Raw genomic sequence first — 14,638 nt, 5'->3', positions numbered from 1 at the left:
ATTACAGAGTGACATTCAAGTGAGTCATGTTGTCAAAAGAGTGGCGTATTGGAGATTAAAAACAATAAGAAAAGTTTAGGCTCAAACAATGCGGTTTGCTTGGCTCAGGTACCCATAGTTTTGGAGGGATCTCAAGTTTCCAGACCAGGTTTAGTTCCTCTGTGAGGGCCAATTGTGTCAATAAGATGATGTAAGAGGCAATGGCAGAGAGAAAGAGGAAAAAATCCCCAAGCAAATTTGGGTGTTACCTCAGAATATGAACGCTAAATGCTCGAAATCTGAGACAAATGCCGCCAATTTATGGCAGGTCAGTCAACATCATTAACGTGCAAAGGTTGATATTTTGAACAGTGCAGTGAAGACCGAAAGAGAAGTGAGCATTTTAGCAGAATCATAAAAAGGGCAGATCAAGAGGAGGGAGAAGAAAAAGACAACCAATAGTCATCCCAATTGCAGAGGGGTGACTAATGGATCGGGTGACCTGGTTGAAAATAAAATTAGGAAACGCCCCTACTTTCTCAGAACACTAAGGAAATTTGGCATGTCAGCTACAACTCTCACCACCTTTTGCAGATGCACCATAGAAAGCATTCTTTCTGGTTGTATCACAGCTTGGTATGGCTCCTGCTCTGCCCAAGACCACAAAGAAGTACAAAAGGTTGTGAATGTAGAGCAATCCATCACACAAACCAGCTTCCCATCCATTGACTCTGTCTACACTTCCTGCTGCCTCAGAAAAGCAGCCAGCATAATCAAGGACCCCGACATACTCTCTTCCGCTTTCTTTTTCTGCTGGGAAAAGGTACAAAAGTCTGAGAACACATACCAACCGACACAAGAACAGCTTCTTCCCTGCTGCCATCAGACTTTTGAATGGACCAGCCTCCCATTAAGTTGGTCTTTCTCTATACCAGAGCTATGAATGTAACACTGCAATCTTCACTCTCTCCTTTCCTTCTTTATGAATGGTATGCTTTGTCTGTATGGTGTGCAAGAAACAATGCTTTTCACTATATACTAATGCATATGACAATAATAGACCAAATCAAATTATATAAATGGTCTTCTCAATGAGGTATTGGAAAAGCAATCATACATTGAACCTTCAAGAAAATGATGGAGATTGGAAAAATAACAGGAATGAGAGGTGGTCTCTTTGAAGCATGTGAATTGTTAACGGGTTTCACTGGGAGATGCTGCTTCTCTTGCTGGGAGAATTTAAGGCTAGATTCTCACTACTGTTCATGCTGGTCTGACTTTCCCATCCTGCCGCAGTGAATGGAGATTTGGCTGGCTGCCAAATTCTCTGACCTCGCTGCAGCGAGAGCGTGGTGTGAACGGCCAGGAAGGTCATGTCCTAAATCTAGGGGCCATGGCCTCAGGGTAAGGGACTGACAGTTTTGGACTGAGATGCGGAGAGATTTCTACACTCAGAGAGCTGTGAATCTTTGGCATTGTCTATCCGTGCAACCCCAGAAAGCTCAGCCACTGGGCATATTCAAGACTGAGATCAGTAGATTCTTGGACTCTTAAGGGAATCAAGTGGATGGAGTTGAGGCTGAGATGAATGATGATCTTAATGAATGGCTGACTCGAGGGCCGACATGATCTTCTCATGTCCGATTTCTTAAGTTCTTAATAGCTTGCACATTGAGGTTTAAAATGAGAACTGACAATACCATAAATAGTAAAATGTAGAACCTCATTTCCCCTTGCCCTCCCCTCTTCCAAACTATGTTCTAATGAACGCCCACACATATCAGAAGAACATTGTTGCATATCTTACTTTTTTAGCAATCAAATTGTTTAAAATAGATTTATTAACTGTTCCATTGCCAATGAGGAAGGTAAGTTTTAAGATAATGAACTAGGTGGCACAGTGGTTAGCACTGCTGCCTCACAGGCCAGCAACCTGGGTTCAATTCCCTATTGGGTCACTCTCTGTGCGGAGTAGGCATGTTCTCCCTGTATCTGTGTGGGTTTCCTCCCACAGTCCGAAAGACGCGTTGGTTGGGTGAATTGGCCATGCTAAATTTTCCTTCAGTGTACTTGAACAGCGATGGAGTGTGGTGACTAGGGGATTTTCACAGTAACTTCATCGCAGTATTAATGTAAGCCTACTTATGATACTAATAAATAAACTTTAAAACTGAAATTACAAGTACTCAGGACAGAAGTATACACTCGGGCCTCAGTATCTCCTGAGGAAGTATCCCTGAATTTTTCTATGCGTCCTTTTTTTTTGGGTGTCAGAGGTTAAAATGCTCCATTAACAAGCCTGTAATGTTTTCTCCTGTCTCAGCCAAGTCTTCTGGGATTCTACTCAAGTGTGCTTCCTGACAAGGTTAACTAAGGAGCAGAACCTTGACAGCATCTGTAGCAACGCTCCTGATCTGGGCTATCTCCGACTGGATTGTTCAGCACTGAAAATGTTTAAGTTTAAAGTTTATGTATTAGTGTCACAAATACACTAACTTTAACACTGCAATGAAGTTACTGTGAAAATCCCCTAGTCGCCACACTCTGGTGCCTGTTCGCGTCCACTGAGGGAGAATTTAACATGGCCAATGCACCGAACCAGCATGTCTTTCAGACAGTGGGAGGAAACCAGAGCACCCGGAGGAAACCCACGCAGACACGGGGAGAATGTGCAAACTCCACACAGACAATGACTCAAACCGGGAATTGAACCCGGATTCTTGGCGTTGTGAGTCAGCAATGCTAACCACTGTGCCTGCGAAATGAGGTGGCAAATTGGGAGAATATTTTCGCATAAAATAATGGAGGCAGTAAATAGGAAATCTTTACAAGGCAAACCATTAAAATGATCAGCTGTGCCTTTGGTCACAATTTAAAACCAACACAACCTTTAAAGTTGTTCCAATTCCTTTAATTCCTTCTAATTAAAGAAGCTGTTACACTTTGAAATGCAACCAGGGATGAGCCAGTGAAAATAAAACACCGAACTGTAGTTGGAACAAAGAAGATCACTTTTCCTTGGCTATTAAATTGTGAACATTTTAACATTTCTCTGGTATTTCTGCAAAACTGACTTCATAACAACTGATGGAAAGAACTTGCTTTTATATTAACACCCGTCACATCAACCCAAAGCATCTTCTAACCAATGATTTTTTTTTGCTTTGCAATTAGTTATCCAGATAGCCAAACTTTGAAACACATTGGCCTGATGGGCACCAAATAAATAAATGTTGAGAAAATCTGCGCTTTAGTACAATTCTTTGTTAGACAAATTTTGATCTAGACACCTCACTGCTCTTCTTCCAATTGTGTTTACATTAATATATATATGTTGAAATAAAAGTAGATCCAGCTTGATGGGCAGGCTTCGGGGAGCGTTCACTGTGGGAGCCATTCGAATTGGAAGTTGTTGGCCTAATTTCCAGGGGTTTGGAAAAGTCAGGAGCTGAAGGCAGGCAAGGGCTAGCAGCTCCTGTATCTCAGTACATTTCTAGCACTACCCCAGGAGGAGCAGGTGTGCTCTGTCCTCCCCTCACAATCTCCCCCTCCCCAAAATCTCCTGCTCCCCACAATATCACCATTCCCACAATCTTCCTCAACCCACAATCTCCCCCTCCCACAACTTCTCCTTCCCCACAATCTCCCCCCCACATTCTTCCCCTCCCACCTTCATCCCCCCATCACAATCTCCCCCTCCCACAATCACTCCCCCCCACAATTACTGACCCCCCACAATCTCTCCCTCCCACAACCCCCCATCTCCCCCTCCCCATAATCTCTCCCTCCCCACAATTTCCCCCTCCCACAACCTCCCCCACCCCACCTTCTAACTTTCCCACAATCTCTCCCACCCCACAATCTCCCCCCCCACAATCTCACCACCCCCCCCCCACAATCTCCCCCTTTCACAATCTCCCCCTCCCTACAATCCCCACCTTCCCATAATCTCCCTCTCCCTATAACCTCCCCCCGCTACAATGTCCCATTCCTCACAATTTCCCTCTCCCCACAATGTTTCTCTATCTCCCTCTCTGTCGCCACCCCCCCCCCCCCCCCCCACTCCACCGCCACAATCTCTCCTTCCCACAGATTCTCCCCCTCCCTTTGTCACCATGCTCCCAGCCTACAGCCCACCAGCAGCACCGTCTCCTCCCGCTGAGGTCTTGCAGCCCAGGCTTTGCTACTTAGCTGCCATCCTTCTGGCCGTATCTGCCAGGCTTGCAATGTATAAAAAGATGTTAATATCATTAAAATTGGCAGCTCCACACCTTCCCTGTATTTGAGTGTTTCCTGACTGCAGACGGAAGCCCTTCCTCCCCTTCTCCCCATCAATATTGGTGCCATGGGTCAAGTGGTTTGTTCCGTAACAATCTATGGTTCTCTTTTATATCCACATATAATTACTGGCTTTGACTCCTCTTGGGCAGGCAATCTGTTCTGTAAGTTAGCTTGCCACGCGCTGGTGAGGGTAGGGGTAGCACTTAGTTTTAAAACAAACTCCAGTGTGACCTCCATGTTTCCTGACTAGCTTGGGGAGGGGTCTGCAATTTTAGGGAAGGAACGTGTTGGGGTTCCCTGATGGTTAAGGCAGGCAGTCCCTGCACTGGCTGATTCATTTTAATTTTCCCTTTGACTTATTAGTTCATATTTCTGGGTGCAAAAATCCTGAAGTTCCACTATTAATGACCTGTGAAGCAGACTTGACTACGGTCTGCAGCTTACGTCCGCATTTGCATCGCGAAGCACAATTTGGGTTTTATTACAACGAAGCCTTCTTTAAGAACGCCAGTCTGATTCTTTAGCCTTGGGCTGTAAGTGGTACCAGACTGGTTCTATTTGACCTCTCACCTCGGGAGTAACCTTTCCTGCACTTTCCTCTCATAAACACTTCACTGGTGCTGACAATGTAAGAACTTTTGGGTGCTTGTTTCAGCCCATATGGTTTCAAATCCATTGGAAAATTAGTTGGACGAACCTTGTGGGAAACCTTCTCTGCCACAGGCCGTCGCGTTAATGACAGATAACCTCTGTTCTTAGCGCCTGTTATCAGCAGCTCCTGAGAGACCGTCTGTCACATTTTCATTCTTCAAGGCATTTAACACTTTGGAGTGTGGGCATGGAGGGGTCCCAGCCAGATTAAGCCTGACTCCTTGAGCAAATGATATACTGCAGGAAGAGATTATACGTGTATTGTAAAGTGAACTTAAACCCAAATATTTTCCGTGGGATCATTAGAGGCTTACGTTTAAATATCATCATCTCCCAACGGGAGCATTACTGAGCATTTATGCATAAAGGGGCCAAGCAGCTGTAGTAACGTTATTTATTGGAGTCATCATTTTTAATTACTTTACTGAGAAAGGCATGACAGCACAGAATTCATCTTCAAGGGGCCGTGAATAACAATAACAGTAACGTATGCTCACAGTCATTTTTTAAAACAGAAATGTGAATCCATTCGGATACCGTTGAGGGGCTGAATTCACACCTCTCATGCCACTGTGACAGCAAACTCCGACTGGGGGCTCACAGCTCTCAGCAGGAGGAACAAGAGAACTCACGCTGGAGTTCAGCAAGCCCCACTTCTTGTGCTTGCTAACATTTAAAATATGCCCATTGAATTCTGAATCCCTCAGCAATAATAACATGCAAGATCCTGTTTTTGTTTCGGAGCAAGCTGGAGTACAATGGAGTGGGCCATTGCTTAATCACACCATCATTTATAGAATTCTATCATTTATAGAATCACACCATCATTTATAGAATTCTATCATTTATAGAATCACACCATCATTTATAGAATTCCTGCAGTGCACAAAGAGGGCACTTGGCCCATCATACCTGCATCAACTTTTTGAGGGAGCATTTTACCCAGGCCCACTCCCTCCCCATTAAGCTCCCTAAACTACACATCTTTGGACACTATAAGCATATTTATTAGTGTTACAAGTAGGTTTACATGAACACTGCAATGAAGTTACTGCGAAAATCTCCTAGTCGCCTTTTGGATACACTGAAGGAGAATTTAGCATGGCCAATGCATCTAACCAGCACATCTTTCGGACTGTGAGAGGAAACCGGAGCACCTGGAAGAAACCTTTGCAGACACAGGGAAAATGTGCAGACTTTGCACAGATAATGACCCAAGCTGGGAATTGAACCCAGTTCCCTAGTGCTGTGAGGCAGCAATGCTTTAAGGGTGGGATTCTCCTCCACCATTTTCGCTAACTCTAGCGTGATGCCAAACACATCTTCCCTTCACTCCCTCTGTCAGCATTCCGCAGAGACCATTCCCTCCTGGATAACCTAGTCCTGCAATTGTGTAGGGTGTAACACCTGCCCCTTCACCTCTTCTATGTTCACCACCTGAGGATCAAAACATTCATTCCAGGTTAAGCAGTTTTACTTGCACGTCTTTCAATTTGGTCTATTGCATTCACTGCTCCCAATGTGTTCTCTACATCGGAGAGATCAAGTGTAGTCTGGGTGACTGCTTTGCTGGGCATCTTCAGTCTGTGTGCAATCAGAACCCTGACACTCCAGTTGCTTGGTCATATTAACACATGATCCTGCTCCCATGTCCACATGTCTATCCTTGGCTGCTGCAATGTTCCAGTGAAGCTCAATGCAAACTGGAGGAGCAGCATCTTGTCTTCTGGCTCAGCACTTTACAGCCTTCTGGTTTCAACATCGAATTCAACAACTTCAGATGATTAACTCTACTCCACCTCGACCCCTTTGTTTTCATTTTATTTTATTGAATATTTTTACTGTTCTCTCCCTTTTATTTCTTTATGATCTTTCTTTATTCCCCCCTAACTCTTTCCTTCCCCCTACTTTATCCCTCTTCCCTTACCCTTTCTACGCTCCCCCCCACCTCCCCAGCTTATCATTTTCTCTACACTCTACCTCTGTCCCATTCCCCTCGCACAACATCTCCATCTGTCACAGCTTACACCTTCTCTGCTGTTCGGCCTGTTCTTCTCTCTGTGGACTGCCATTAGCTGCCTTTTCCTTTGATTTCTATGGCTATGACTCATCTTTCATTCCCTCCCCGTATTGTAAATATCTCCCACTTTCTATGCCTTTTAGCTTTGACAAGAGTCAACTGGACTTGAAACGTCAGCTCTTTTCTCTCCTTGCAGATGTTGCCAGACCTGCTGAGATCTTCCAGCGTTTTCTCTTTTGGTTTCAGGTTCCAGCATCCGCAGTAATTTGCTTTTATTTAAATTTGCCATAACTTGTCTATCACAAAAATGCGACAGTCACTCCTTAGGTCACAAGAACTGAGCCAGTTATGGTGACATTATAGTGAGGTCAAAAATCTCGCACTTACTTTCCTCAGTGGATACCAATCTGGAATGTGAGCTGAAGTTAATTTTCTCCCTCGCTAATCACAGAATTGCTGCAGTGCAGAAGGAAGCCATTTGACCCATCATGTCATCACTGGTTCTCCAAATGTATATCATGGCTACTGGCCATTCACCTTTTCCCTATGTCCCTACATGCTTTTTGCATTCAAGTAATTATTTAATGTCCTTTTGAATGTCTCGGCTGAAACTGCCTCCACCACACTTCCAGGCAGTGTATTCCAGACCTAGGAGTGTTGCAGCCAATAATAAAACCCTCACCACTAGCCAAAATAAAGCCAATAACAGTCTAAGTATTTGGTACTTTGGCTTACTCAGTACCACGATGGTAGGGCATTTTTCCATTGAGAGAAGATATCTCTTTGCACTGAAATAAAAACAGAAAAAGCTAGAAAATCACAGCAGGTCTGACAGCATCTGTGGAGAGAGAGTGGAGCCAACATTTTGAGTCAGGGTGATCCTTCATATGAGCTGAAGACAAGGAAAATTCGGACAAAGTCTATATTGTGAGGGTGAGGGTCGGGGGAGCTGCAATCGACAGCAATGCAATTGCTGCAATTGGCATGGACATAAAGACAAAAAGGGAATGTATATGGTGATGATAAAGGCTAGGAATGATGCTAAGAGCGTCCATTAAGAGATCGGAATGTGTAAATGGCAGAACAAAGAAGAGAGTGTAGGAATGTGTCAGCGGGCCCCATTGGGATGGGGGAAGTGGGAACAGATAAAACAAGATGGAATGTGAGGTTTTAGAGCTGGAAAAATAAAAATAAGAATTTAAAGTAACAGTAAAGTAAATAATAATAAATAGCAAATAATAATTGATAATAAAGTAAAGTAAGGCATTGAAATGTTTGTCTTGGAGGGACTGTTACACAGATTTACTGGACTGATACCTGGATTCCAAGGGTTATATAAACAAAGTGGAGCTGTATTCCCTGGGCCTGAATGTTTAGGATGGTGGGGGGCTTGGTCCCCAGCATCTGAGGAGTCGTTGGGTAACAAACCCCCACTAACTCCAGCAGCTACAATGCCATTTTAATACTAACTAATATTAATTGTCAGAATTGGCCACGTAATATCTTTAATTGGGGCAAGGGCAGGCTTCTCTCTGAGGCCTCGCCTGCCCCAGCATAAAATCGCAACCAGGTCGGAGTGAACTGTCTCGAAAAACAAAGATTTATTATTTAAAATTTTGAAGAGATTGGACAGTGTACCCCAGGGCAGACCTTTCATATTTGAATTGGATATGTTAGAGAGAAGGCCATGCATGATCATGGACTTCAGTTAGTTTCCTGGTGGTTCATCTCTCCCTGGGGCTTCACTGACCTTGGAAATGAGTCGTTAAAATGTTCGCTGGACAGGCTCCGATAGGAGACTGATTTAGCAGCATACAATAGATAGGAAAGAAGTTGGGAGATGGGCCTTCTGGAATTGATATTTCTGGCTTTCTGATTCTTGATCATAGAATCCTTACATTTGGCAAATCCAACAGATCATCCTATCCAGGCACTATCCATGTAGCCTCACATATTTGCCCCACTAATCCTCCTAATCCGCACATCCTGGGACACTAAGGGGCATCTTAGCATGGCTAATCAATCCAATCTGCACAGCTTTGGACTGTGGGAGGAAACAAGGGCACCTGGAGGAAACCCATGCAGACATGGGGAGAATGTGCAGAGTCCACACGGACAGTGACCCAAGGCTGGAATCGAACTCGGGTCCCTGGCACTATGAAGCAGCAGTGCTAACCACTGTGCCACCCAGGATTGGAGATAAATTTTCCCAAACACTTTACACTCAGAATTGGCCTAAGATGGTTTTTTTTAAAATTAGGTTCTCTTATCTCTCTGAGGAGGTTCCACGGTTGCTGCAGAGTGTGTGAAATGTTGGGGAGTGTGTTGCTTCATTGTAACATTGTTGAATAAGACTAAGTCAATGGGGCAGCTAGTCTTCTTCTGACTCTCTTTTTTGGCCTGTCTTTCTGTTTTTGTAGAACCAAAAAGCAAAAATCCAGAGTGAAAGCTGGCATATCTCAGAGGTTGTTTTCTCCTTTCACTGACAGGGCGGAGGTGAAGGGGGAGTCCTCTTGCTTTTAAAAGTCTGAAAGTTTCTGGGAAGGAAGGAAGAATATGATTGCCTCTACAGTTTGGTGCAGAGAGGCATTGACTCAGGATTGGCACGACAGAACATGAACAGGGCCATCAGAAGAAATGTGCACTCACACAGAGTGTGGGACTTTCCAACTGCACTCACTTGCCCCAAGGCCAGAAAGTCCCACCTGAGGTAAACAGACCTTTGCACGGTCTGCCCCCCCGCCCGCTACGGTTCCCATGGTGGGCGGGATGGGAAAATTCCACCCAGAGTGTGCAATTCTCCCATCTGGGACTACGTCCTGTGGAGTGTTTCCCATGGTGGCACTCATAGGAAAACATGTCAAATCTTCAGGCCCCAACCTCATTAATTATGCAACCAAATGTTTTGCATTGTATTCCGTGGTGGGGCAGAGTGATGCTGTGAAGTTCGCCATCCTATCATAGAACCATAGAACCCTACAGTGCAGAAAGAGGCCCTTCGGCCCATCGAGTCTGCACTGACCACAATCCCACCCCGGCCCTACTCCCCATATCCCTACATATTATTACCTGCTAATCCCTCTAACCTAAGCATCTTAGGATACTAAGGGACAATTTTAGCATGGTCAACCAACCTAACTGGCACATCTTTGGACAGTGGGAGGAAACCGGAGCACCCGGAGGAAACCCACGCAGACACGAGGAGAACGTGCAAACTGCACACAGACAGTGACCCAAGCCGGGAATCGAACCCAGGTCCCTGAAGCTGTAAAGCAGCAGTGCTAACCACTTTGCTACCGTGCCACCCATATTGATTAAGCGCCTGACATCACTGACATGGCACACTTCCACAGATCCCAGTAGAAACACAAAAGGTATTTATTAATCAGAAAAAACCCACATCGCTGCTGGTAGGTATGGTAGAGGCAGCACGGTGGCACAGTGGTTAGCACTGCTGCTTCATTGTGCCAGGGACCCCAGTTTGATCCCTGGATTGGGTCACTGTCTGTGTAGAGTTTGCACGTTCTTCCTTGTGTGGGTTTCCTCTGGGTGCTCCAGTTTCCTCCCACATTCTGAAAGACATGTGGTTAGGTACATTGACACAAACAGGCGCTTGACTATGGCGACTAGGGGAATTTCACAGTAACTTCACTGCAGTGTTAATGTGACTAATAAATAAACTTGAACTTTAACTTTTAGGGGCTTACATGTCCTTTGGGATGATTGCCCACTCTGCATCCCAATTGGTCCCTCAATCCACGCGCCCTTTACTCTGCTGTGTTGCCCTTAAAGGAACAATGATCTAAAATCACCACACCCAATATTGAAAAAAGAAGATGCACCTCTTGCGAATGAAGATGGATTTCCAGGAACACTCTGAGGCAGGAAGCTGGACCCCTTCCAGGACACTGAATCTGGAAGGTCCATCTGCAAATGCTCCCTTCATCCTTCACTGTGGTGTTCTGGGATCCAAGATTGTTGGTGGCTTCCATCCTGAACTCGAGAGTCAGCCCCAGTCTCTTGAGCCCCAGTCTCAAGAGAGAACACTCTCTCTTGTTCAGGAGAATCTTGACATCTGTATGCCACATAAGTTCATATGTGTCTTGTAGAGCAGGCTGTTTGCCCACTGTCACTGCGGAGAATCTGGTGTGGGCAGTTGGGTCTTCATCTGTTCCCCATTAGCAAACCAGGCTCTCGCTGGTTTCCAGCAGGTTTCCCAACCCCAGCGACCCTCCTCTCCCCCATGACCATCATGAACTCATTGGCAGAGGCTTGGGAGAACTCTGCCCTGAGTGTGTTTGGAGTGACTGTCAAGGTCATTACTGAAACAGAAATCTCAACTATTTGGAAAGGAAAGAAGAAACAAATAATGGACTTTTATTTAAAAGCATGTTATTACATCCTCAGGGCATTCCAAAGCACTCTGCATGCAACAGATTACTTCTAAGTCCAGTCACGCTAGCTACGTGACAGTCAATTTGCGCTCAGCAAGGTCTCACAGAACAGAAAATCAGTGAATGATTAGCAATTCTGTGTCTTGTTTTGTAAGATCGAGCATGATCCAGGGAAATGGAGTTAGGGCAAACAGCCCCAGATAAAGATAGTAGATGGGACTTTCCAATTGCTTTTCTTCTCTGTCTTCCAAGGATCTAGCTTCTGGCTCAGGTTAAAAAGCAGACACAGGCATCATAAAGTGCAATTAACCTGCAACTATTTGTGCTGAATGCTCATTTAAATGACACAGTAAGAAGTCTCATAACACCAGGTTAAAGTCCAACAGGTTTATTTGGTAACACAAGCTTTCGGAGCATTGCTCCTTCATCACCTGATGAAGGGGCAGCACTCTGAAAGCTTGTACTGCCAACCAACCTGCTGGACTTGAACCTGGTGTTGTGATACTTCTTACTGTGCCTACCCCAATCCAATGCCAGCATTTCCAGATCACTTGAATGACCGTAGCCAGCAGCCCAGTGCTGTAGGCACTGTGAGTGTCTGCATGTCTCAGCACTGAGCCCAGATCTGTGAGCGACCAGCCCCACTTAGAATCACAGAATCCCTACAGTGTAGAGGAGGCCATTTGGCCTATTGAGTCTGCACTGGCCTCTTAAGAGCATCCCATTCAGGCCCACACCCTGCCCCATCCCCCCACAACCCAAGGCATCTGCTGCCTCACAGCACCAGAGACCTGGGTTCAATTCCAGCCTTGGGTCACTGTCTGTATGGAATTTGCATATTCTTCCCATGTTTGCATGGGTTTCCTTTGGGTGCTCTGGTTTCCTCCCATAGCCCAAAGATGTGTGGGTTAGGTGGATTGGCCATGATAAATTGCTCTTAGCAGGGTAAATATGTGAGATTACGGGGATGGGACCAGGATAGGAATATTGTCAGTGTAGGTTTGATGGACTAAATGCCTCCTTCTGCATTGTAGGATTCTATGATTCTATAATTCTATCTACCATGGCTAATCCAGCTCGCCTACGCACTCGGGGCAATTCAGCATTGCAAATCCGCCTAACCTCCATATCTTTGGAACATGGGAGGAAACATGGGGCAGACACAAGGAGAACTTGCAAACTCCTCACAGACAGTTACCTAAGTCCAAAAATGAACTCAGGTCCCTGGCGCTATGAGACAGCAGTGCCAACCACTGTGCCACCATAATTAAAGCTGGCGTGTAATATTCTAAGGCCATCACATACTTCTTACAGTATTCTGGCTTCAGCAAGTTCAAGAGGTGGTGAGGGGTGATCTACTGAGCAGGAAGAACTCTGAAAACAGAGCAGGGGATACACTCTATAGTTCGCTGATCTGGCCAAATATGGACAAATGCGTCAGAATTAGATATACTTTGTGTAATAAGCTCTGTTCAAGGTGAAATGCTAAAATCATTAACTTACCATGAAAAGATTTCTTGTTTGAATATTCAGAGGAGAATCTTCCTCAAGAAGTCAGTTACAATTGTGCCTTCCTGTGTTATAATTTTCATTGGATTGGGTTATATAGGACTTTGTTCCACTGGTACCTAGATAGTGGCTGGATCTTCTTTAGCTGGTTTAGATTTCTAAGTTCTCAGCTAGACCACAAGGTGGAGGGCCACTAGGAGGTCCTCTGAGAGGAGGAGCTGACTGGAATGGAACAATTCACTCCACATACGTGTTAATTATCAAACTGGTGCTAAAGTTATTGTGAATAACTCATTATTTTGGTCAGAGGCTCATTAAGAGAAATAAAGGAAGATAATCAATGGCAGTTCGTGAAGTTCAACGACAACTCATTTATATGCAAAACAAAATGTCCCAATTACTTCATAAAGAGTTATCAAACAAAAATGGATGTGAAGCCAAAGAAGGAGGTATTAGCTCGGTCAGATTTGATTTTAGGGAGAGGTTTTATTTTATTCAATCATGGGACATGGGCATCACTGGTTGGTCAGCATTTATTGCCCATCCCTTGTTGCCCTTGGAGGGCAGTTGGGAGTCAACCACATTGCTGTGGCTCTGGAATCACGTGTAGGTCAGATCAGGTAGTAAGGATGGCAGATTTTCTTCCCTAAAAGGCCATAGTGAACCAGATGGTTTTGTTTTTCCAAGCAATGGTTTCACAACCATCATTGGATATTTTAATTTCAGGTTTTTTTTATTGAATTCAAATTCCACTACACGCTAGGGTGGGATTCGAACTCAGGTCCCCTGAACATTAACTGAGTTCTTGGATTAATTGCCAAGCAATAATACCACTAAGCCATTATCTCCCTTTAGGGAGAGAATCAGCAAAGCTTAATGAGGAAAAGTCATGTTGTCCTCCTGGCTCCTCAACTAAGTTATCTCTGAAGTGGAGAATGTCATCCAGACATTCCAACTCAAAGCACAAATAGATTTACTGCACATTCAATCCCATTTTGATTTGTATCTTCTAAATTCCAGCAGCAAAGAAGCACCAGGGAATTTGCTCATGAACTCACAGAGGAAAGGCCCTTCCAACTTATTCACAATACATTATTTCAAAAAGAAAAATTGTGAAAACTAATTATCAAACATGATTCTGAGCATGAATTGATACTTGAAACTTGGTGACTTTCAGGACCCAATGTGTCCCATTCATCCTTCCTGGAATGCCTTCCCAAAAACCATGGAAGTAGATATCTCAGTAATTTTCAAATGCAACCAGATAAAAATTTGAAAAGAAGTTCCAGGGCCGTGGAACAAGAGCAGGGTAATGGGATTGAATGGATATAGCTCTTGCAAAGAGTTAGCAGAGAAACAATGGCCTATATGGCCTCCTGTGTTGCACACTTTTATAGTTCTAGTTATTCTTTCGTATAGGTATTGCTGGTCATCATGTAACCCAGAGAAGCATGCGTGTTTAAGTTGATTATAACATATTGAATAAAATGTAAATAAAATATCTTTTCATTTGTGCATCCATATGTAATCTAGTGAATGTAACTGATAAATATTGGAAAGCAAAAGGAAAATTCTGTAGATGTGGAAAACCTGAAAAAAAAATCAAAGAATGCCAAAAGTGGCACGGTGGCACAGTGGTTAGCACTGTTGCCTCACAGCTCCAGGACCCAGGTTCAATTCCTGTTTTGGGTCACGGTCCGTATGGTGTTTGCACATTCTCTCTGCGTCTGCGAGTGTTTCCTCCCACTCTCCAAAGATGAGCAGGTTAGCTTGATTAGCCATCATAAATTGAGATTTAGTGTCA

This window comes from Carcharhinus amblyrhynchos, chromosome 27 (assembly GCF_965287045.1).
Source record: "Carcharhinus amblyrhynchos chromosome 27, sCarAmb.v2.hapA, whole genome shotgun sequence".
In the NCBI taxonomy this organism is placed as follows: Eukaryota; Metazoa; Chordata; class Chondrichthyes; order Carcharhiniformes; family Carcharhinidae; genus Carcharhinus; species Carcharhinus amblyrhynchos.
The sequence above is the reverse complement of the archived record's forward strand: the minus strand, read 5'-3'. Positions refer to the sequence as shown.